The following is a 23,745-nucleotide window of genomic DNA, read 5'->3' on the forward strand; positions in this document are numbered from 1 at the left end:
TATATCCATTTAGCTTTTATTTTAAATCATCTACTGAGATTCTAGTCTTCTAGAAACATAATTATGTATCAGATAATAATCCAAGTCAGGAAGATTATAGGTGTAATGTAGGACAGGGCAATAAAATGAATGGGAAACATTTTCTATAATTGTAAATGAAATTTTTAGAAACAACTAAATGACTTGGCAAAGTTAAACCTTGGCCAAACCAATTGGAGTTAATAGGTGAAATATGTGTATAACTATCTAGCTCTCCAGATCAAATGTCTGTTACATATTGGGCTCTGACTATTGAATAAGAATCTCCTTCAATTATCTATCTATCTATCTATCTATCTATCTATCTATCTATCTATCTATCTATCTATCTATCTATCTGTTTAGCTACTCTAGTGATCTATCTACCTTATTTTCTGGCATTCTAAGATTAGTTGGTATGTCTGTATCTGTTAGGACATAGGTTTGGCTGCAAGTGACAGAGATCCAAAATAACAGTGGCTTAAATAAAGAGAGGAGTTTATTTTTCTTTCATATAAAGTCTAAGATGGTTAAAGACCCTGTTCTGCTAAGTCATCGGTGGCCCCTGCTCCTTCTGAGTAGTGCATGATGCCTCCCCTCCATGTCTGTATTCCAGCCAGCATGAAGGAGGAAGGTGAAGGGTCTGCCATGTCCCTTAAAGTTTAAGGGCCCAGCCTGGAAGCTTCATGCATCACTACTGCTCTTATCCCATGAGCTATAACTAGATCACACAGTCTACAAGTGACCACCCAGCTGCAAAGGACCTAAAGATTATTGTCTCTTTTTTGGTCAGCTATGTGTTCAGCTAAATAATGAAGGTTCTATTACTGCAGAAGAGGAGACTAGATATTAGGGAGCAACTAGCTAGTGTTTTTGACTAGTGTATTAAACATTTATTTAGTCTTCTGCCCATCCTGAAGATCAGTGCTATGCACCAATGGTTCTTTTTTTTTTTTTTTTTATCCTCACCTGAGGACATTTTTCCATTTTTCTGTTCAGATAGAATGGGAGGGAGAGAGAGAGAGAAGCATCGACGTGAAAGGGACACATTGAGTGGCTGCCTCCTGCACGACCCAACCAGGGCCGGGGACAAACTGCAACCAAGGTACGTGCCCTTAGCGGGAACCGAACCTGGGTCTCTCTGGACCGCAGGTCGATGCTCTAACCGCTGAGCCAAACCGGCCAGGGCCAATGGTTCTTGAAGTACGGTCCCTTGACCTAACATCACTGGGGAATTTGATAAAAATTCAAATTCCTGCACTCCACCTTCCCAAAGCTCCTGAATCAGAAATTTGGGGTGGAGCCCAGTGCTCTGTGTTTTAACAAGCCCTTTACAGGTACCTGCTAAAGTTTGAGAACCAGTGGTCTGGGATATGCTTTTCCCAAAAGCCAGATGGGAGGCTGGGCATTAGAAGGGGATAAAGAGAGGTGCAGAAATGGTCAGCTTCTGATCCCTTTCTGCTTCGGTCCTCATGAAGTCACCCCTTATAAATCCCTCTTCCTGAGGCTCCGCTCAGTGACCCCCAGCTAAGGCCATGACTTCTGGTGGGAAGATCATGGGATTACTGGAAAGTGGAAAATTGATCATTCCCAGCAGCACACTTCACCTTTTTGTGACCCATTTTTATCCTACTTTATAAAATAAGTTGGGGGTGGAGAGGGAGAGCAAATGACGTTGATGCCTCCTCCAGCTCTGCCATCTCATGGCTCCATGCATTGCTCTACTGGCTGCCTAGGGTAACAGTTTTGTCCTGTGACCTGAGATGGTGCAGTCTAGGGCTTAAAAAATAAGGGCCTCGGAGTCAGGTAGGTTTGGATTTGAACTAAGTCACCCCCATTTGCTAGCTTAATGATCTTGGGCAAGTTGCTTAACTTCTCTGGGTCCTAATTTCCTCACCTGTAAAGTGAGGATAATAACGTTAACCTACTGCACTGTTTTGGCACTTAAATAAGATGTATTTCTGTGTGCAAAACACAGAGCAATGTGACTGGCATGAAGTAATTGCTAAGTAAATGGCAGCCATTGCCATACTGTGTATTTTGTACTTAATTGGGACACATCAATTGAAAAATTATTTCTTTCCAAGTATCTCTCCTTATGTTGGGAATATTTGTTATATAATTTATTTTTTCTTTTGCGAGGTCTTACACATTTCAGAAAATAGAGACAAAACTAAAATATAATTTTCAGGAAATCTAATGCCTTCCTTACATAGAAAAAGATACAGCCCCATTAGTAAAGCCACCTTACACATGGAACATCTCCAAACTTCTCATAGATAAGGTCTCCCTTGAGCCTCCTATCAAAGAGAAAAGCAACTTTATTTCTGTTTTACAGGTAAGGGAACAAAAGCTCAGGATGATTAGAACTGAAACAAGGTCACCCGGCAAGTTATTCGGGAGCCCAGATTCAAATACTCACATCTGAGTTAGATGCCTCTGCAGAAACCGGGGTTTAGTTATATTGTAAAAAATCTGTTATTTTCTGTTTCTCTAAATCACCTATAAACTCCTTGCATCTCCCAATCTTCACATTATCTTTGGGCTCCCCGCACCTACTGTGGCCTCTGGCATGGAGTAGATGCTAACAAATGTTGGTGGAATGACAAGATGAATGAAAGAAACAAAGCTGTTGGACTCCCACACTCAGGCTCTGCACTCCATGGAAGACTTCTCTTTTTGGCACAGATCTTAAAGATAGAAAGCCTTCCTCTGCTGCCCCTGGAATCATGGCTCAGCCTGCTTGCCACCAGTCCATCACTTGCCAACATGGAGTGGTAGATGTGATTAGCAGGTATCTAATTCTCCACTTCTTTCCTCCTCCTCTCTTTCTTTGGGACTCATCAGCCCCAGCCTTTCCCTCATGGTACCAGAGATATTTTCTAGGTGCTATGCAGAGCAGATGTCCCTGATTAGGCGTCCACCTTCTTTTACCTCAACAGCCAGTTATGTTGCTGGACTGCAAGCTGGGGGAGGGAAAAAGATGAATCAGTGTAATGGGAGAACTCTGCCTCTCAGACATCACACACTCCCCTCCCCCTTGCACTCTCTCAGGTTCCTCCTCCCCACTGTCAACATTGGCAGCTGTCAGCTGGTGGCCAGACACTTGAACAGACTTTGCCAATTAGAGAAGTCACACCTCTTGGTTGGCAGGCACACTATTGGGAGCCATATGGCTTTCCCGCTAAAGATTCGCCAGAGAGGAACAAGGGAGTACCCCCGAGGGCAACTCCTGCCGCTGGGAGGCCCCCTCTGAAAATACCTCCCAGGTAAAGATGCAAGAGGATCTGCTTTCTTTCTCGGGTATAATGTGAAGTTATTGTTGCTCCACTTCTAATCATCTTGCTTCACTAGTGGTGGTGGGGGTGGTGGGGAGGAGTTTACACTGAATGTGTCTTGGCAGAATGAAAACCAGTCTGTTGTTTTCTTGTTCTTTATCTCCCTCCCCTCCCCCACTTCACCCCGTGTACACACACACACACACACACACACACACACACTTCTTCAGTGAACTCTAAATTCTGCTATTCTATACTGGATAAATTTAACAATATTTATATTTTAAAATATGACTTCTTACAGTTGTGAAGAGTTTCGCAAAGCCCTCTCACCTCCTCAGGGTAATTCGGGATGAATTAGGAAGAGTAGGTAATGTTGTTCTCATTTTAGAGATAAAGACACCAAGTTCCAGGGGAATTCAGTCATTGGTCTGCCACCCGATGGAGAAGAAAGAAAGCTGGGTTGAAAATCTGGATGTTATTCCTGGCTGTCCACACACTGGCTGTACGTCCTGATCACTCACTCACCCTTTGGCATCAACTCTCTCATCTGCAGTTCAAGGGGGAAAAAAACATCCCTGAGGTTTTGTTGGGCTCCAGGAGTCTTTCTTTCCATGGTCACTTAGTTTATAAGTGACCTACATGAGATTAAACCTCATATGGCATGCCCTGCCACAGAAACTGATCTTTAAGTGAGTTCATTTTCCCCCCTTAATTTTAATGACGGAAAATTTTCAAATGCACACAGAAGTAGGGAGAATATTACGAACTCGCATAGCCCAGAAACCAGCTTCAACACTGACCAACATTTTGCCCATCTTGTTTCCTCTACCCTTCTTTTCAAAAAAATCTGCAGTATTTTGTACAGCAGAGGAAATATAGTCAATAATATTGTAGTAACTGTGGTGCTGCTTGGGTACTGGACATATCAGGGGAAAAACTCTCTGAAGTATATAACTGTCTAACCACTATGGGTACACCTGAAACTAATACAAAATAATATTGAATGTAAACTGTAATTAAAAATAAAAAATTTAATTAAAAAAAACCCTGCAGTATTTTAAAAGTAAAGCCCTGACACATTACTATTTCACCAGTACAATTTTTAGTATGCATCTCTAAATTATAGGGTTTTTATTTAATTTAATTAATTAATTAATTAATTTATTTTTATTTTTGTTACAGATGTTTCTCCTTTTTTACCCCATTGACACCCTCCTCCCCATCCCCTCTCTGCCCTGTCCCCGCCTTTGTTGTCCATGTCCATTGGTTATGCATACATCTAAATTATAGGGTTTTTGAAAGAAACAAAAAGAAAACCACCATTATCCCACCTAACAAAATTCACCTTAATACACACCTTAATAGTATGTATTCCCCTACCATCTTCAATTTTGATGATTGCCTCAAAGACATCTCTTTAGAATTGATTCATTTGAATTAGGATGCAAACAAGGTCCACACATTGTATTTGGTTGCTAATTATTATGCTGTATCACCTCATCCTTAGCTATTTTTTTCTTCTCATGCTATTGATTGGTGGGAGAAAACAAATCATTTGTCTTGAAGAATGTCTCATATTCTGGATTTAGCACATTGCTTCCCTGCTGTGTCATTTCACTTGCACCTCTGTCCTCTGTATGTCCTGTAAATCAGTAGGTAGAGCTAGAGGCTTCATCAGATTCATGTTCAATTTTTTGACATGTACCCGGTGTTAGGTACTTTCTCTTGCACATATTGAGTCACATGAGGTCAGATTGGCCATTTTTTGTTACTCTAAGACCAGGATTCATTAGAGGGTTCAGATATCATCAAAAGAGATCCCACATTATAAACAAAATCATTTTTTTTTTGCACCCTTCTTTAGACTACATATTAACAGACCAAAATGTTTCTGCCTTTATCCTAGTCTCTTTCATCTTGTTCAGTTTTTTCCTATTTCCCATGGTAGATACTCATTTTCTTTTTCTTCTACCACTAAAATAGTAAAGAAAAATGTAAAGTAGTATTCTTTAACAAACAAACAGAAAACCTCACAGGTATACCCAGATGTTTGCTTTGGTGCAAGGACAATCTGCTGCTTATTTCAATAATTATTGATACAAATAAATTTCACTTTGCTGTTTTATAAGCCTCTCAGTGGAAATTCTTAAAAGTAATTGAGAATTTATATTTAGGTAAATTATGTAAATGAGGGCCCTGGAAAAAAATGATAAATAGTGCTCTCAGGAATGCAGCTAGGGATATATTTTTTTCCAGTCAAGGTTTTTTTTCAATGTTTTTTTTTTTTTGCTCAGCAGGCCTGCTTCTGCTTTTGTTTCCGCTCCACACCAAGATGGAAGGAACACTCGGGTGGGTGGTGGGTGAGGGGGCAGCATTCTGGAGGCAGGCAGGGCCGGCTGGGCAGGGGTTCCTTCTCAAGAGGGGTGGAAGCATTGCTGGTCTCGCCTGCAGTGGAATCACACACATAAATGGCACATTTGTCACTTGTGCATTGTCATTATATTAATTTAGATCAGGGACACTGATAAACATCACAGGGCACATGCTATCATAAAGAGAGCAGCAGGAACCTGTCAGAGCTATTCTAGTTCTCTGTAATTACAGTGGGTCTAACATGCATTCCCATATGCTCACAGCCCTATAGAAAGGCAACATGCTTTTTAAAGGGTCTATTACAATAATAGATAGTTGAAGTTGGCTTTTAAAATATAATACTGTCTTTTATGCTGCCCTGCCAGACTGGTTTCCTACCTGTCAGCCCTTTCTTTACTTCCCTGTTCCTTTTTTTCTTCTTTGGTTTTGAGCCCTAGCTCTTCTCCCTACAGCTAGTGTGGGGCTTGGTGTGAGGCACAAAACTCCTGGAACCTCAGTTGCCCCTTCTTATAGAGGTGGGGATGCATTGTTAGGACTAAGGAGATGGAATGCTGTCTTTGAAGGTCTGGTAAACTGGGTGGTGCTATGCATTCACATGGTGCTGCTCTTGTCTCTTATTCTGATCAAACTTTGGAGTTTAAAACCTTTGGGTCGCTCCCCCTTGCTCTTAATGTAGCATAGATTCTTTAAAGGGTTTCCAAGGTCTTCAGGATCTAGTCTCTCTTTCCTCTCTAACTTTATCTCTCCCCACTTTGGACTCTTTCAGTCCAAAGCTCCAGACTTCCTGAACTTTATTTCAAACACTAGAATGTGCTGTGCTTGCTTGTGTTCCTGTCTTTCATGTGCTGTTTCCTTGGCTAGGGTCATTGTCCCTCACCTCCTCCTTTTTGCTTGGCTAATGTAACCTCAGGGTTCGTGTTTCTGTATAGACACTGCTTTGTCTAGGAAGGTTTCCCTAATCTGCAAAAATTGTAGGGTACTGTCAGAGAGCACTTATCATCCACATTGTAATTCTTTGTTTACTTGTCTCTCTCTCATTAAATTGTAATTTTTTGAGCGCAGGATTCATTGCTAAGACATTTGTCATTGTAGTTCAATTTCCTAGCTCAATGTATAGCACATATTTAATACTCAAATTTTGTTGTTGTGTGGACGAATACAGCACTAAATTCCAACTCTCTTTTTGAAAAATTGATATCTTCCTTCTCAAACTGGTTTTTTGTATATTAGAATTATCATCTCGTTGTGCACAGTCTTGTTTCCTATAAGATACAGTTTATTACAGCGTTTTCTATAGTTTTATTCTCTAAAGTGTGTTTGTATCTTGTTATTCTGAGTCCCAGTATAGGTAGACCAGGAATTTCACCAATATTGTATAGTTATCTGTTGCTATGCAACAAGGTTTCCCAAAATTTAGCAGTTTCAAACAACAAGGATTATCTCATACAGTTTTCATGTGTCAGGAATCCAGGAGCAGCTTTGTTGGGTGGTTCTAGTTCCAAATCTCTCAAGATGTCAGCAGGACCGCAGTCATCTGAAGGATCTGTTCCCAAGAAGGCTCACTCACTTGGCTGTTGGCTGGAGGCCTCAGTTCCTTGCCATGTGCACTGCTCCATGGAGCTTTTCAGATTTCCTCACAACACTGCAGCTGGCTTCTTCCAGAGAGAGTGATGCAGAGAAAAAAAATGAGAACACAGGAAGCCACTATGCATATGTGACCTAGTCTTCAAAGTCTCATACCGTTACTTTTGCTTTTTTTTTTTTCCTCTTTGTTAGAAATGGGTCATTGAGTCCAGCCAACACTCAAGAGGAAGGGAATTGTGGTCAGAGAATATAGTCTGAGTGGTTTCAGTTCTTTGAAAATTCTTGAGATTTCTTTAATGGCCCATTATGTGTTCAGTTTTGTAACTGATTCTCCTGTATGCTTAAAAAGACAGCTGTTGGATTGAGTGTTCTATATGTGAGTTTCCCAAATGATTATTCAAATGTTTTATATGTTTACTAATTTGTTTGTTTGGTCTATTGATTACCGAGACAATTGTGTTAAAAACTGACATGACTGTAAATGTGTCTATTTTTGCCATGTAATTCTGTCAATTTTTCTTTGTATACTTTAAGATAATATCATAGGTATATATTTAGAATTAATATTTTCAGGTAAATTTAACCTTTTTCTTATACGGTGCTTTTCTTTACACTAGTCATGGTTTTGCCTTAAATTATATGTTGATGATGTTAATAGCGTAGTTTTCTTTAGATTAGTATTTGCTTGGTATACATTTTTCATTCCTTTCAACTTTTTTGTATCCCTGTGTTTTAAAGGGGTCTCTTGTTACAAGTATATAAGTGGATTTAAAAATATTTTTGGTTTGCCTGGCCCGTGTGGATCAGTGGATTGAGCATGGACGGAGAGGTCCTGGTTCAATTCCCAGTCAGGGCACATGCCTGGAGTTTGGGCTTAATCCCCAGTAGGGGGTGTGCAGGAGGCAGCTGATCAATGTTTCTCTCTCACATTTATGTTTCTACCTCTCTCTCTAAAAAAATCAATTAAAAATATTTTTTAAAATAGTATTACAAATTTAGTTTGACTGCCTTTTTCTTTTTATGGGAACATTTAATCTAATACAATTATTAATATATTTGTACTTATTAGTAAGCTTATTTTATACTTTATAGTGTCTCATATCTTTCTATGTTTCTTTTTCTCCTCTATCTTACCTTCTTATGGATTGACTTTATTTCTCATCCCATTTTTTTCTTTATGATTTTGGAAAATAAACACTGTATTTCTATTATTTTAGCACTTACCTTGGACACTTTAACATGTTTATTTAATCAAATTTGGTGTTTCGCAGTTTCACTGTTCATTTCTACGTGCATATTTCCTTGTATTTATTCTGCTTGGCTTTTGTTTGGGTTTTTGAATAAGTAGTTTATTTTATTAATTCTGAAAATCCTCAGCTATTATCTCTTCAAATATTGCCTCTGTCCCACCATTCTCAGTCTCTCTCTCCTCTCATTCTGTTTGGCATCCTTACTGTGTTTTCCAGACTCAGCCATTTTTTTCTGTACTTTCCATCTCTTTATATCTCTCAGCTTCACTCTGGACAATGTATTTCACTTCCAGTACTTCAACTTTGTCTTTTCTGCTATTAACCTTATCCATTAAATTTGTAATTTCCGTTATTATGTTTTTTTCCCTAAAAATTATATTTATTCTTTAAAAAATCTGCTTGGTTATTTTAACAGACTCTCGCTTCAGTTTCAGCTTAAGGATTTTTAGACACCTTGGAAGTGTTAGGGTTAAAAAATGTAGGTGAGAATCAGATCATAGTATGAATTCTCAAGTGGTATTCCCCCATTTTACTCAGTGTTCAGGTGTTCAGTTTGAAACAGGTCATTTTCCTCTCACTGTCCTGGGTAGGAGATGAGTACATTTCTGGTTTGGACTGACTGACACTGCAATTATTATCCACTTCCCAAAGCCTTCCAGTTCACAGAAATCGAAGAACAGGTTGACTGGTTTAACAGGAGAGAGAGAGAGAGAGAGAGAGAGAGAGAGAGAGAGAGAGAGAAAATATTAACTTTTGAAACATTTAAAACCAAGAACAATACACCGGCTAGTGTAAATGAGTAACAAGGCATGCATTAAATTTAGTTGCAGCGATGTAGGGCGAAACAGAGCAGAACAAACACTAATGCAGCGACTGTAGATGGCCAAGAGTGAAACCAGGAAGACTTCTGCTTCAAGGAAAGCTGCCAGCGGCTTGCAGCACCCAAGCTTCTCTTAGAAAGAACATGACAAGGCTAGTTTTAGATAAAGGGCTCAACAAATGAGAAATCATAAGGGCAGAGACTACTTCTGTTTGGTTAATTCTGTTTGGAATCTCAAACCTGAGCATCTCACGTGATGTGAGAGGGGCCAAACACTCACAGAGCACAGGGTCATCATGCTGACTCTTTTGGAGAATTTCAGGAAGCTTCCACTCCGCGGAGGCAGGGGTGCCCAACCTAGCCCCTAGCACCTGCGTGAGGGGCCCAGGCATGTGGTGGGGGCATGGGCATGGCAGCAAGCTCTTCACTAGCAATTCTTTTTATTTACATTTTTAAAAATTTTTATATTTATATTATTTTTTTTTCAATTACAGTTGACAGTCAATATTATCTTAGTTTCGGGTGTGCAGCATAGTGATTAGACTCTGAAGTCTATAACTTATGAAGTCTTCTCCTCCATAACTCTAGTACCCACCCATCTGGCCCCATACAGAGTTATTATAATATTATTGACTGTATTCCCTAGGCGGTACTTAACATTGCCATGACTGTTTTGTATCTGCCAATTTATACTTCTTAATCCCCTCACCTTTTTCACATAGCCCCTGACCCCCTCCCATCCGGCAGTCATCAGTTAGTTCCCTGTATCTATGAGTCTGTTCTGCCTTGTTTATGGGTATCTCCCATGGTTCTAGCAGTCTTTGTTTTTCCAGCCCTGTAAGAACCGCCCTTGGGGTGATTTCTCCAGCCAGTCTTTCCTTTGTGAGCAAGGAACAGGTGACCTGACACCATTTGACCCTGGAAGGGACACTGAAGATAATTTTAAAAATTAGCAAACACTTCTGAGTGTTCACCATGTTCTAAGTACTGTTGTAAGTGCTTTACTTGTATGAACTCATTTGATCCTCATAAAACTCTGAGATATCACTTCATATCTGACTGGTAAAAGATGTTCCAAAGCTAGGTTTATCTAAGGTCTCCCAAAAAAGACCTAGAACCAAAACCCTAATGTGCTTGCAGGTTTATTATTCTTTTCCCTACAAGTTAATAGCACTCTTCAGACAGTAGGTTATACACTTGGATACTTTTGGCCCATATGTGTACATGTCTATTTATACATACATAAATATAAATGAATGACCATTGTGATAGATGGAAATCATTGGCAAGGTACTTCTTAACATTTGTTAAAAAAAAAAGAAAGAAAGAAAATGAAAATCCCCTTTTAGATTTACTTGGGAACTTGCTTAAACCTACTAGGAATCACCTTTGTCTTTTCCATTTTATTTAGGCACCTGTGCCATCCATCAGAGGTTTATGTTAGAGGGTTTCTGGGTTCTATTCTTTGCCCTCCCATTGAAATATTTATTTTATTAGACGCATATAGTACTTCTCGTATATTAGGTACTATTCTACCTACATTAACTTTTTTAGCTCTTTATTAAATACTTTAATCCTCGTAATAGTCCTATGAGAAAGTGTTATTCTTCATTTTATTTTATTATTATTTTTTTTATCCTCACCAGAGGACATTTTTCCATTTTTTATTCAGGTAGAGTGGGAGGGAGAGAGAGGAACAGAGAGAGAGAGAGAAACATCGACGTGAAGGGACACATCGAGTGGTCGCCACCCGCACGACCCACCAGGGCCGGGGACAAACTGCAACCGAAGTACGTGCCCTTAGCGGGAACCGAACCCGGGTCTCAGGACCGCAGGTCGACGCTCTAACCGCTGAGCCAAACTGGCCAGGGCTATTCTTCATTTTATTGATGAGGGGCTAAGCTGCAGAAAAGTTGGGTAACATTTTAAGGTCAGCTGAAGTGAGGGACAGAACCAGGTAGCCTGGCTCCAGAGCGACTGCTTCACATCCTCACCATGTCACTGTTTCCGTCTGTTCAGGTCGAGAAGTCAAAGTGTGCAATCCTGCAAGTATCTTGGAATTCATGGATAAAATAAACCAAGATGTCTTATTGGTTTTGATGGGGGAAACAACCCTTCTCTCTCTTTACCTTGGTAAGTCTCATCCTCTTCAATTACTGCGCATGCCAGTTCCAGTAAACACTGTGTTGCTTAATGAACTGTGCTTTGTACTGGACAGTAGCAGGTACATCAGAGCCACTGGGCTTCACCTGGATGCAGACTCCCTGACGTAAACATCAGTTCCTTTAGTCAGCCCTGTCTGCTGGTGGGCCAGACAGTCTTGTACACTTCTCAGTAGTATGGCATCTGTAGAGGAGCTGGTGGAGGTCACTTTCAATAGTGATAACAATAATCTCCCCTTCCCCTATCATCTCCTTGCTCTTCAATTATTTTGTTTTATAATAGCATTAATATTTAAAGGGAAGATCTGACCTTCTGTGTCTATCTCTGCTTATTGACTGCTACAGCAGGAAGGACACTGGCTCCCCTAAGGTGCACAGCGAAGTTAACCTTCCCAGAGCTTCAGTCTACAGACATTTTTTGTCATTTAACATAGACTCTTCCATTTGTCAGTGAAGGGGTTCCTATCAAGCAGTTTTAACACCAAATATGCCTCAGGTGGGGGGAAAGAATGCCTCTTGGGAGAGAGTAGAAGGAAATCTCCCCTAATTTGTAATATTAGCCTAGTTCAGATGGATGACTCTTCTTTCTTCATACAGTGCCGACCCTGGGAGGTGCCTTGGAGATGACCTGAATGAAATCTTCTGTGAATGGTAAAGAAACTGATGTCAACAGAGGCTGAAGGATTTGGTTAAGGATCACACATTGGCAGCATAACCAGAAGTGTTGGATATCTTCTGTTTACCTTTCAGATTCACTCTCCACCCTCAGCCACCCTGCTCTTAGCCCAGGAAGCTGACCCATCTGGACTGTATCAGTGACACCCTCAGTCCTTGGCTTGGGCAGTGGGAGATGTGGCAGGAGATCAGAGGAGGTGGAAAGATGAGTTAGGTTTTGATTTTCTTCTTTCTCTCCTGCAAATTTGCCTTGAAGTGCCTGTGCCTGTCCCTGAAGGCACAGCTCCTCTCAAGGTGGCCTGTAATATTCTCAGGTCATCATCTCTGCTTCTTCATTTCCTCCTACTCAGCATGTAACTTTCACCTTCTCCCAAGAGTTTCTTCGGACCACGTGTATTTACCATATTTTTGTTCCATTTCAGTATTTTCATGCATGCTTCCAATTTCTCAAACATAACTTTCACTTCTATTTCTTCTGCCACATCCCTCACTTGCAAATGCCCCCCCCGTTTATACTCTGACTGTAACTTCTTGAGAACAGGCAAGACTCCTGCATCTTGGGAGCTGGAACTGTGTCCATCTTCCTAGTAACTGGCACAGCCTTGGAACAAGGTATAAATGTATATGAGTGGACCAGTCTTTGATTCCCTGCACCAAAGCTTGACACAAAGTAGGGGCACATCACATGTGTATGAAATAAAAATCGTTCTCTCAATGTCTTCAGCTCAATAAATGGAATGATGTTCGGATACCTCCGAGAGCTGTGCAAGTTTTGAGGAAATTACATTTCTGTAGCTTCCTCAGCTCTACAGAAAGATAAACAATATACAATCCCGTGTTTTCCTCTTAGGAGTGGTGAGAGAATTTAAATGTAATACTTGATGTGAATGGAATGTCTTGAGGCTCTTGGAAGAGAAAGAATCTGTTTTTCAGAAAAGATAGAATCTAGCAAGAATGCTGTGTTGGCAAAGGAAATATTGCTTTGTTAAATAGTGTATTTTACACTAAAGTGACATAATGTAAGTTAAGGACTTAGTCTAATCTAGTGTCTGGCATAGAGAAAGCACTCAGCAAATGGTTGCTATTGTCTTTAGTGATTATTTTGCAAAATTCTACTCCAACATCAGGTAATGAGTTCCAGAAACTCTTTGTCATTATATTGTTGAAATGGAGCATTAGGTGCCTATTTGTAGTGTTCTTTGTTTATTGTAACATTGTTATATTAATAAATAATCACTTAAAAATAATTTATGTGGGTAAGTAGGTGTATGAATGGATGTGGGGTTATGGGGATGGGATTTGTTACAGAAGATGCAGCAAGGAGATAGAAAAGAAAACAGGTTGTGAAATTGCCTATTTAGGGAAGTTGGAAAGTTGTTTGCATTTTGAGGTTCTTGAAATTATTTAAAAAATTCTTTGCACCCTGACCGGTTTGGCTTAGCAGTTAGAGCGTCAGTCAGCCTGCGGACTGGAGAGACCCGGGTTCGATTCCTGCTAAGGGCATGTCCCTCGGTTGCGTTTGTCCCTGGCCTCAGTGGGGGTCAAGTGGGTGGTGGCCAGTCAATGTGTCTCTCTCACATTGATGTTTCTCTCTCTTTCTCTTCCTCCCACTCTATCTGAAGATAAATGCAAAAAATGTCCTTGGACGAGGATAAAAAAAAATTTCTTTGTTATAACAGCAATATCTATTATAGAAGAACTGGAAAATGTAGATAAATAAAAAAGGAAGTACCATATCTGAAATCCCATTATAGTGGACATGTGGACATCTACTGATTACCCCTGCCCCGCTTTTTGCTCTGGGGCACTGTGGCTCTCCCACGCATGTAGCATTGCTGCAATAGCAGGCATGATGCTCCGCCCTCCGCTGTGACGTAGTCTGGGCCAATCAGACTCTCTCTTCTAGAGATCTGGGTCTGAGTGCGGTGGAAACAGGACACACACACACACACACACACACACAGATTGAGTTGACTTTTACTAATGCGTAGCTTAGCAGAGACTCTCCTCTCATTTCTATTACCTGGAGGCCAGACACAGCTGGTTCCTGTCCTACCCAAAGCCTGGTTGTTCATCTTTTCCCTCCTTTCTCTGAGTTACTCCAGCTCCTCTTAGTAAATTCTTCCCTCCTACCAAGTTTACCAGAGTTGGTTCCTATTGATTCCTAGCTGGGATGTTCACCTAGAGACCACGACTATTAACATCCTGGTTTAACATACTTCCACTCTTGCTTCCTATGGATTAGTGTGTCTGATTAGCAAAAGGTATTCACATGCACGATGCTAAATCTCATCTCCTGGCAGCAAGATTTTCTCTACATCTTGATGGCTGCATGACATCCCATCATATCCACTGTGTCATAATTTAACTAATGTTCTGTGGGACACTTTCGCGCTCTCAGCTTTTCAGTATAAGAAATAGCTAAAACCTTGCACACACTCGTGGTTATTTCTTTAGGATAAATTCCCTTTTGACAGTAGTGTGCTAGTTTTCATTTCTTTCCGAGATAGAAAATGAATGAAAGACAACGGGAGGAGCCACAAGCCCCAGGGATCGATCAGCAAGGTGAACCTCCCTGTTCAGTCTCTGCTGGGATTTAACAAGCAATTTGCCAAGCAAATAAGAGTCACTAGCCAGGCATAAAGATACAAAAACCAATGAATATGTAATAGTTGTTAACTTTTATACACAGAAAACATAGTGTCAAATGTATAAAGCACAACTGTTTACTAGACTACAAGAATGAAATCACAGTTGTAATGAAAAGATTGAATATACCTCTAAAAAAGTGTTTGACAGATCACTACAATAAGATACCACTTCACATCCATTAGGAGGCGACTATTAAAAAAAACATAGAGTATTGGCACAGATATGGAGAAACTGCAAACCTTGTGTGCTGTTTCTGGGAATGTAAAATGTTGCAGCTACTGCAAAAAACAGTATGGTTGTTCCTCAAAAAATTAAATATAGAGTTGTTTTCATATTGTCCAACAATTCCATTTCTGGGTATATGCCCCAAAGAGTTAAAAACAAGGACTCAAATAAAATAGCAGCATTAATTTCATATCCAAGTGTTCATCGATGGATGAATAGATAAAATGTGGTATATACATAAAATGAAATATTATTCATCTTTTCAAAGGAAGGAAATTCTGACACATGTTACACATGAACGAACCTTGCAGACATTATGCTAAATGAAATAAACCATTCACAAAAGAATAAACCTGGCCTTGGCTGGTTTGGCTGAGCAGTTAGAGCGTCAGCCAGAGGACCAAAGAGTCCCGGGTTTGATTCCAGTCAAGGACGCATACTTCATTTGTAGTTCATTCCCAGCCCTGGTCGGGTTGTGCGGGAGGCAACCAGTTGACGTGTCTCTCTCACATCGATGTCTCTCTCTTTCCGTCTCTCTCTTTTTCTCTCTCCCTCCCTCCCACTCTACCTGATGATAAAGGGGAAAATATCCTTGGGTGAGGATTAAAAAAAAAAAAAGAATAAATCTGTATGATTTCACTTATATGAGGTACCTAGAGCAGTCAAACTCAGAGGGACAGGAATCAGAATGGTGATTGCCAGGAGCTCAGGGGTGCGCATGGGGAATATTTGTTTAATGGGTACAACGTTTAGCCTCTCGGGTTGAAGAGTTCTGTGGATGAGAGTGGAGATGGGAGCACAGCAATGTGAAATGCACTTAATGTCACTGAACTGTACACTCAGAAATGATTAAGATGGTAAATTTTATGTGTATTTTACCACAATAAAAACAATTTTAAAGGTCTTTGATAAATCAGGTTAGATTTAAACAAAGAATTTAGAGGATTTGAATAAAATAAGCTTGTTAAGTAGCCACATGGCAACCTTTGTATAGAAAGTGGAATGCCCATACTTTCCACTGAATATGTAACAAATCTGATAATTTGGTAGAACACAAACTTCAGTAAATCCCCCTAAATATGTTATTCAGGCTGAATTCCTTGACTGCAGTGTGAAATCATTACAAACTAATAACACATAAAGTGAGTTTTTCTTGGTCTCTCAAATTGGCAAAATAAACCCCCAAACAAAACTGAATGCCCACCCAGAATTGGTAAAGGCATTTTTAATACCCCTCTGGTCATCTCACAGGATTTTATTTATTAAAAAAATTTTTTTTTCTTTATTGATTTTAGAGAGAGAGGAAGGGAGAGGGAGAGAGAGATAGAAACATTGATGAGAGAGAACATCGATCAGCTGCTTCCTGCATGCTCCCCACTGGGGATTTGGTTCACAACCTGGGCATGTGTCCTGACTGGGAATTGAACCAGTGACCTCTTAGTGCATGGGTCAATGCTCAACTATTGAGCCACACCGGCCAGGCAGTAAAGGCATTTTTAATACCCCTCTGGTCATCTCACAGGATGGGGTCAAGCCCTTGGCTGGAGGAGCTGCTCTAAGTCTGTCTTCCCTAAGATGAGATAGTATGTGATTTTTCTCACTGGGTGATCAATGGTTGGTACTCAAACAGTAATTGTGGAGGTGAGGATAATCAAGAATGAGTAGGCAGAGGAAGGGGTGGAAGGAATAAATCATTTCAGAAGAATTTGGAAGACAGGACGGAACAGAGAGTCATTCCCACAGGTCTTGGAGCTGTGATTTTATTTGCACTTACCCTAATCACTATATGTGTATGACATACAAAATTTTAAAGTGAACAAAAAATAATTTCATTTGACTTTGTAACTTTAGAGGGTTTGAATCACTTCTGAAGAGGCTCTGTTTCATTTTAAGTAAAATAGTTTCAGGCGTGATTAGCTTTGGTTCTGTTTCCTCCACTATTTCCCACGGTCTCTGATTTTTAACTCTCTCTCCAGTTCTTGTGAACTCTGCACAAAGTGGCACTCAGCACATGCTGACAACTGAACATTTTCCCCCCAAATAAGTCCAACAAGGCATATAATTCCATGATGTCTTCCTACTTTGAAAAGTATGAATGCTACTCCACCAAAGGGGCCACTCATTTATCACCGTGACCACAAGAGAAGGTATCTATCACATACTCCTGAGGCTTTTCTCCAAGAGCCTTGCTGAATCACCTCAAAGAGAACTACGACTTTGGGTGGGCAACTTCACTTTTGAAGTTTTCAAAATCAGAAGGATGATTCCCCCCAAACCCTGCTTTTCTTGGGAGTGGCGAACAGGCTATGAAAATACCCTATCCAAAGGGTTGCTACTTGGTTCAGCATTGCTCCCCACTGACCCTGTTGGTGGGGGTACTTTTATAAACCCTGTCCCTTGGAGGGACGTGTAGGGGAGCATACACATCCCCAGCTCTTCAGAGGAAATACGGATAAGTCAGAAATGTAATTGTTAACAAAAACAAGTTACAGTTCTATTGAGAGTATCAACACCACAGATTTTTAACCCAGATGGGAACCACAAAGACAAAATATAAACACAGACCATGTTCGTGCTCCCCTTTGGCTCTGCCTAAATTTAGCGGCTCGTCTGCCAGGTGTGCTGCACAGAGGCTCCTTTCTCGCCGCTTCCCTTACTTTCCTCTTCGTGAAGGATTCCTCTTTGCTCATCTCCCACCAGTCTCCCCCTCTCTCACAGCAGCCGCTGACATCCAGGTGCTGGCCCCCCATTCTCTATGAGCCCGTCTCCTGGTCACAGCTGAAGGCTGGGTTTGGACACCCGACCCAAACTGGCCAATCTGAGTTTCTCTCCTGAGAACTTGGCAACGGGACACAGATAGATAGGGACGAAAAGGTATTGGAGCTGAGTTCCATTGTGGCAGCCAGAATTTCCAATCCCCTTCTCCCAAACTGTAATAGAGGAGATGATAAGATATCTACGTCTTATGATTGTTATCTTATATGGCAGAGTTGATTTTAAAATAGGGAGATTATCTGGTGAGTCTTGGCTAATCGTCTGGTCCCTTAAAATCAGCAGAAGCTGGAGAGATTTGAAACAGGAGAGAGAATTTGACACTTTATTGCTGGCTTGAATCCACAGTGGCCTCGAAGAGCCGACAGCCAGATAAGAAGCAGAGAACTCACTCCTATAATCACAAAAAGTGGATTCAGCCAACAACCTGAATGAGCTTAAAAGTGGACTCTCCCCACCAGAGTTTCCAGAGAGTCCAGCATGGCTCATGCCTTTGTTTTGGCCTTGGGAGATCCTGAGCAGAGAGCCCTGTTGAGTCCTGCCAGACTTCTGACCAACAAAACTGTGAGCTATGAAATCTATGTTGCTTTAAGCCAATACATTTGTGGTAATTTGTTAATGTCAGCAAAGAAAAGTAATTCACAGGGAAACAGTGCATCTGGAGAGAGTGGTGACCTCCCGCAGCCCAGGGTCTCAGCACAACCTTGTTCATTCCTTCCTTCACTTCCTTTACTTTGTTTGTGAGCTATGGAAATATTTTCCAATAAAGTTCCCTTTCTGCTGAGGTCAGCATATTTGTTGCTTACTACCAAAAAGGTTTAACATAAGGAGGTGTAGACTTGGGTGTCCCATTCTAATGTGTACCACAGTGTAAATCTGGTACCTGGAAATGTGGCCCTATGAAGACTCATGAAAGAGTAAATGAGCCCAGACAGTGTGGCTCAGTGGTTGAGCGTCGACCCATGCACCAAGAGGTCACCGGTTTGATTCCCGGTCAGGGCACATGCCCAGGTTGTGGGCTTGATCCCCAGTGGGGGCCATGTAAGAGGTGGCCAATCGATGTTCTCTCTCATAGATGTTTCTATCTCTCTTTCCCTCTCCCTTCCTCTCTCTCTAAAATCAATAAAGAAAAAAAAAATTAAAATAAAAAAAAGATTAAATGAACTTTGGGAAGTTTCAGAACCTTAAGTGGATTAAGGTTATTGAAAAAAATCTATTTGTTGAGTATTTATAATTGCATTTTAAAGACATTATTTTGATGTGATGACGGTATGGATTTTGGTTTGTAATGTGCCCACCCATATAAAGCCAGACTACATTGTTCATTAATAGAAATACTTTTCAATAGGCCTATTCACTCTGAAGCTCCCTGGTAGCCTGAAGGTTAGTTGACACAGGATGAAAAACTAGGTGAAGTCAGAGCATGGTCTGCTGCTTTAGGCATTGGTGGAGGCATTGGTGGGGCCAGAGGTTCCTCGAGAGTTCTCCCCACCCCCACCTAGCTGCAGCTGGCTCCCCACAATGGAGCCCAGAACCCTGTAGGGACCATGCCAACCTGGCCTCCGGCCAGGCAGAGTGAGGGAGCAGAATGACAGAGACATCCAGGTGCAGACAGCTGGTTTGGCAGAAGAAAAGGGGCTGATTGACACAGAGGAAGAGGAGGGGCAGGCCATGGGCACTCTCCAGAGCCTGGGAATCTGCCCATGCCTGGACTCCCAGTCTGTGGCGTCACCCTGTCACCCTCCGTCTTTGAGGCCTAGTCAGAAGGGAGGGGGGCATGGGCAGTGAGCTCCCCTTTCACTCTGCCGCTGGAAGGTGGGCCGGGTGTGAAATAGAAGTAGGGGAGAGAGAACAAGCAGAAGGAAGATGCATCCACTTAAAATTTACCCACAGTGGAGAAAGTGCCTCTGGACTTTGCTTGCTCGGAGAGGAGAGCAAGATTGAGGTCCACACGAATTCTTTTCAGCTGTTCTTGTAAATGCCACCAAGTATCATAATCTGTTTTTGTTTTTTTTCTTTTTCCTTTCTAAAATGTCCTTGGTGCAGAAAACATGACTGTGTTGGTTACGGACAATGAAATATAGCCCTTTCTGGGTGGAGTCAGTGGGAAAAGGAAGAGGATAAGGCCAAGGGCAGGGAGGGGCCTGTGTTAAGCTGTGTGTAAGCAGGAACAGAGAGTAACTGGGTCTTGGACATTCTTCAGAAAAAGCAATTGGAAAGAATACACTTAGATTTTTGGAGGGGTTCTCCTTTGGGCACAAGGACAGAAAACCCGGGTTGCTCATGGAAGGTTGATTTTGGGCTTTGCTACCTGTCCAGTGCAGGCTCAGCCTGGGCACCCGGGGACAGCCCAGCTGATGTCAAGCTGCCAGCCGAGCCTCATGCATAAGTAGGTGTTTTGGGATAGAAATCCCGCAAACTGATCCTACCTGCCTGCCTTTCTACACTTGGGTTTTGACTTTTCTTTCCCCTCTAACCAGCTTCTTTAGGGCTTAGTGTGTTCATTTATAGTATTTCTTCACAATGGGAAAGAAGTAATAAATTGGCTGGGTTCCTAGCTGAAAGTCAATCTTGGTATTCCATTGATAGGAAAACCTCTTATCTCCCCTACTCTTCTCCCAAGAGACCCTATAGATTAGGCATTTTGCCATTTTTCAAATCTTTCCCCAAGCCGAAAGTAACTAGATAACTATCATGTAAGATAGAGGATCTGTCTGATGCATAGGCCAAGGGAATAAACTATTTGGGATTTTTTGTGTGTGTGCTTCTGTTCATCTACTTAACAGCGTCTCAACAATTTGCTCTCGTAACATCAGTTCTTTTGGCTGTAAAATGAAGAGTCTAATTCTAATCATTTTCTTCACAGTTCCAGAGGAGACTTAATGAATGTTTATGGACCATGGAAACTAATTTTTTACTACATCCCTTCCCCCACTCCCATATCCACATATGCAATTCCTGTAATATTTGATGGAGTCTGAATATACTCATTCTGGTTTTAGCCCTAGCATGCTTTGTTCCTTAAGGAAGAAAAATGTCTTCTTCACGGCTGATTTGGGTAGTTTCTTGCTCCACAGTCCCTCTGATTTTTCAGCAGCCCCTCACTCTGCTGATCACAGCCTTCCCTTAACCATGTAAGAGGCTCACTGGATCTTCTGACACCTAGTTCAACTCAGATTTCTCAGTGCGCTCTCAGATGGTGTCTCTGGAGACGTGTTCCCCTGACCCCCTGAGTCAACCCTCTCATCAGACTCTGGGCTCTGCCAGGGAGCCGGTTCTTCTTCCCTGCTCCAGCTCTTACTCACTTAATTAAGAACAATGACACTGTATATTTAAGAAGAGGAGATCTCTTAGGATCTAAAAAATAGTGATTACTAAGTCTATATGTTGGTGTATAGTATTACGGAAAGATTTTCAGTTATGAGGGCAATTCGTTTTGAGTTTGTTTTACGGATGGAGAATTAGAAGAGTCAGGGATGGATTGTCTCTGCTCTTTCTTGCTGAAGGAGGGGGCTAAGGCAGGGAAGTGTGAGATCCTATATCCACAGCTACTCATGGAAGGGGTCCCACCTCTCCCTGCTGCCCTCCTCTGCCTGAAATATACAGCAATCAGCTGTGCTACCCCTGTTGGTATGTGGGGAGCCGGAGAGAGTGTGGCATCACAGTCCCCAGGGCAGCGCAGGAATGGCAGGGAAGGATGCCACTTCAACACTGTGCCATGCCTGAGCCATCACAGGCACTCAATACATATTCATGGCATTAATTTGATTTAGAGCCAGCAAACCTGTCCCAACTCCCCATTTACTGAGCCCAAAGTTCCTAATCTGTATAAGGGGGTTATTCCCTAGCTACCTCATGAAATGGTTGTGAGGGCAAATGTGAAAGTTCTTGGACCGTAAAATGTACCACACATATAAGGTGGTTCTCTCACCTATGGCTCTTGTTGGGAAGACAGAGGACATCATAGTTAAGGACTATTTGTAAATCTCTCTCTAAACTGCTTGAGCACTTGGGTGTAAATCTTGTTTTCACTTCCCCACACACTCTTGAGATTGTCCTCTCACAACTGGTTTCCCTGGCACAGGTGGTACCATAGCTAATGGGGTGGGGTGAGAGTCAAGTGCAAATCACATCCTTCCCATGTTCCCTGCTTTTGTCTCCCTGCCTTTTCTAATGTTTGGCCCTTGTCCTATTTCTTTTTCTTGCTCCAGACATATGTTTGGAGGGCCACAACATTTATTATTGAATTAAATTTGTCATTATTTGGACATTTCCTTATGGAATTTAATTCATAAGTTAATATTTGTAGTCTGATCAAGAGAGTGCCTGGTACTTAGCATGTACTAAATGGAAGCTAGCATTTACTAACTTTTATTGATTGCTGACCTACTTAAATGTTTTCTCCTCAGAAAGTCCTTCTCTGATTGCCTTATCTTAAGAGTATGGTCCATTACTCTCTGTTCTTTGCCCTGTTTTATTTTTCTTAATAGCACCTATCATTATTGTATATATATTATTGCTTATTATCTGACTCTTTCATTAAAATGCAAGCTCCTTGGGTGCAGATTTTGGATCTAATTTGGTCATTTCTATATTTCTAATGCCTCATACATGGCCCTTAATAAACATTTATTGCCTGGACAACCATGCAGAAGTTTGTTTTTTAATTGATCAGTGTTATTTCTGGAGCAAGCTTATGAGAGCCAATTTTGTGTATTTTTCCCAAGATGTTTTTGGTGATATCACATTGGTTGTCTGAAATCAGCCATGGTGGGAGTGTTTACACCATGGAAATTGGCAAATACTATAAATCAACAGCCACATCCCCTTCCCTCCAGTCAGCTGTTAACCATTTACCAGAAACCAAATCAAACACAGGTCAGTTACACAGTGTGGGATTAAAGGTGGCCAGAAATGCTTTGTCACTGGCACTCACTAAATGAGGGAACCCATTACCCCCCCCCACCCCCCACCCCCCGCCCAGAATGCTGGCTGGTCCTGCGACTGTTTGACCAATAGAATACAATAGAGGTGACCCTCTGCTGTTTTCAGTCCTACCCTTTAAGAGGACTGGAAACTTCTGTTCCCTTCTTCTTGTATCTCCCCCTGCTGTGAAGAAATCCAAGAAGTTGTAGGGAGAAGCCACGGGAAGGAGAATAGAGGTTGCCAGTTGATAATCTAAACTGATTATCATCAGCTTGCCAGGCCATGTTGAAGGTAGATCCTCCAGCCCCAGGCAAGCTCCCCAGCAGATGCCTGTGGATCAGAGATAAACTATTCCCACCACAAGCTACCCAAACTGTCAAACAGTGAACAAATGAACCAGAGAGTGAGGAGAGGAGCACTGTATTGGTGGTGATTTAAAGAAAGGAGAAAATGAAAGAATTGACTTAAAAAGAAAGAAAGTCAATTTTCTTGAGACATATTTTAGGATTGTTTGATCAATCTGAATGAGCTGAATGTCCACGTGAAAGTTTTTGCCGTAAATTTAAGGTTAGACCAGTTTACAAGATGGTGTGTTTTTCTCAGCTACATTCAGCAGGAAGTGAAGTATTTAACTGGTATTGGAGCTTTGTCAGACAATAAAATGAAGGAAGCAAGCAACTAAGCAGTTACCGATATAGATATAGCTATTAATATAGATATAGATTTGCATGTGTGCGTGTGTGTGCGCGCGTGTGTGATCGTGTGACATGGGGTCAGAACATGGTCAAGAGTAAGAGCAAAGGTAAATATATGGAATTGGGCAGAAGTACAGACAGGAGGAGAGAGAGTAGAAAAATGATGGGACCAATGAATTGGAATCTCATAATTGTTGGAGGGAGGATACTGGAGTAAGTGACTTGGAAGGACATGATGTGGTAGTCAGAGAGTGGAGTCTTTAAGCTGAGATATCAGAGGTGTTACCATTATGGGTGATGATGAGGACTGTG

The sequence above is a fragment of the Molossus molossus genome, unplaced genomic scaffold, assembly GCF_014108415.1.
Source record: "Molossus molossus isolate mMolMol1 unplaced genomic scaffold, mMolMol1.p scaffold_m16_p_8, whole genome shotgun sequence".
Classification (NCBI taxonomy): Eukaryota; Metazoa; Chordata; class Mammalia; order Chiroptera; family Molossidae; genus Molossus; species Molossus molossus.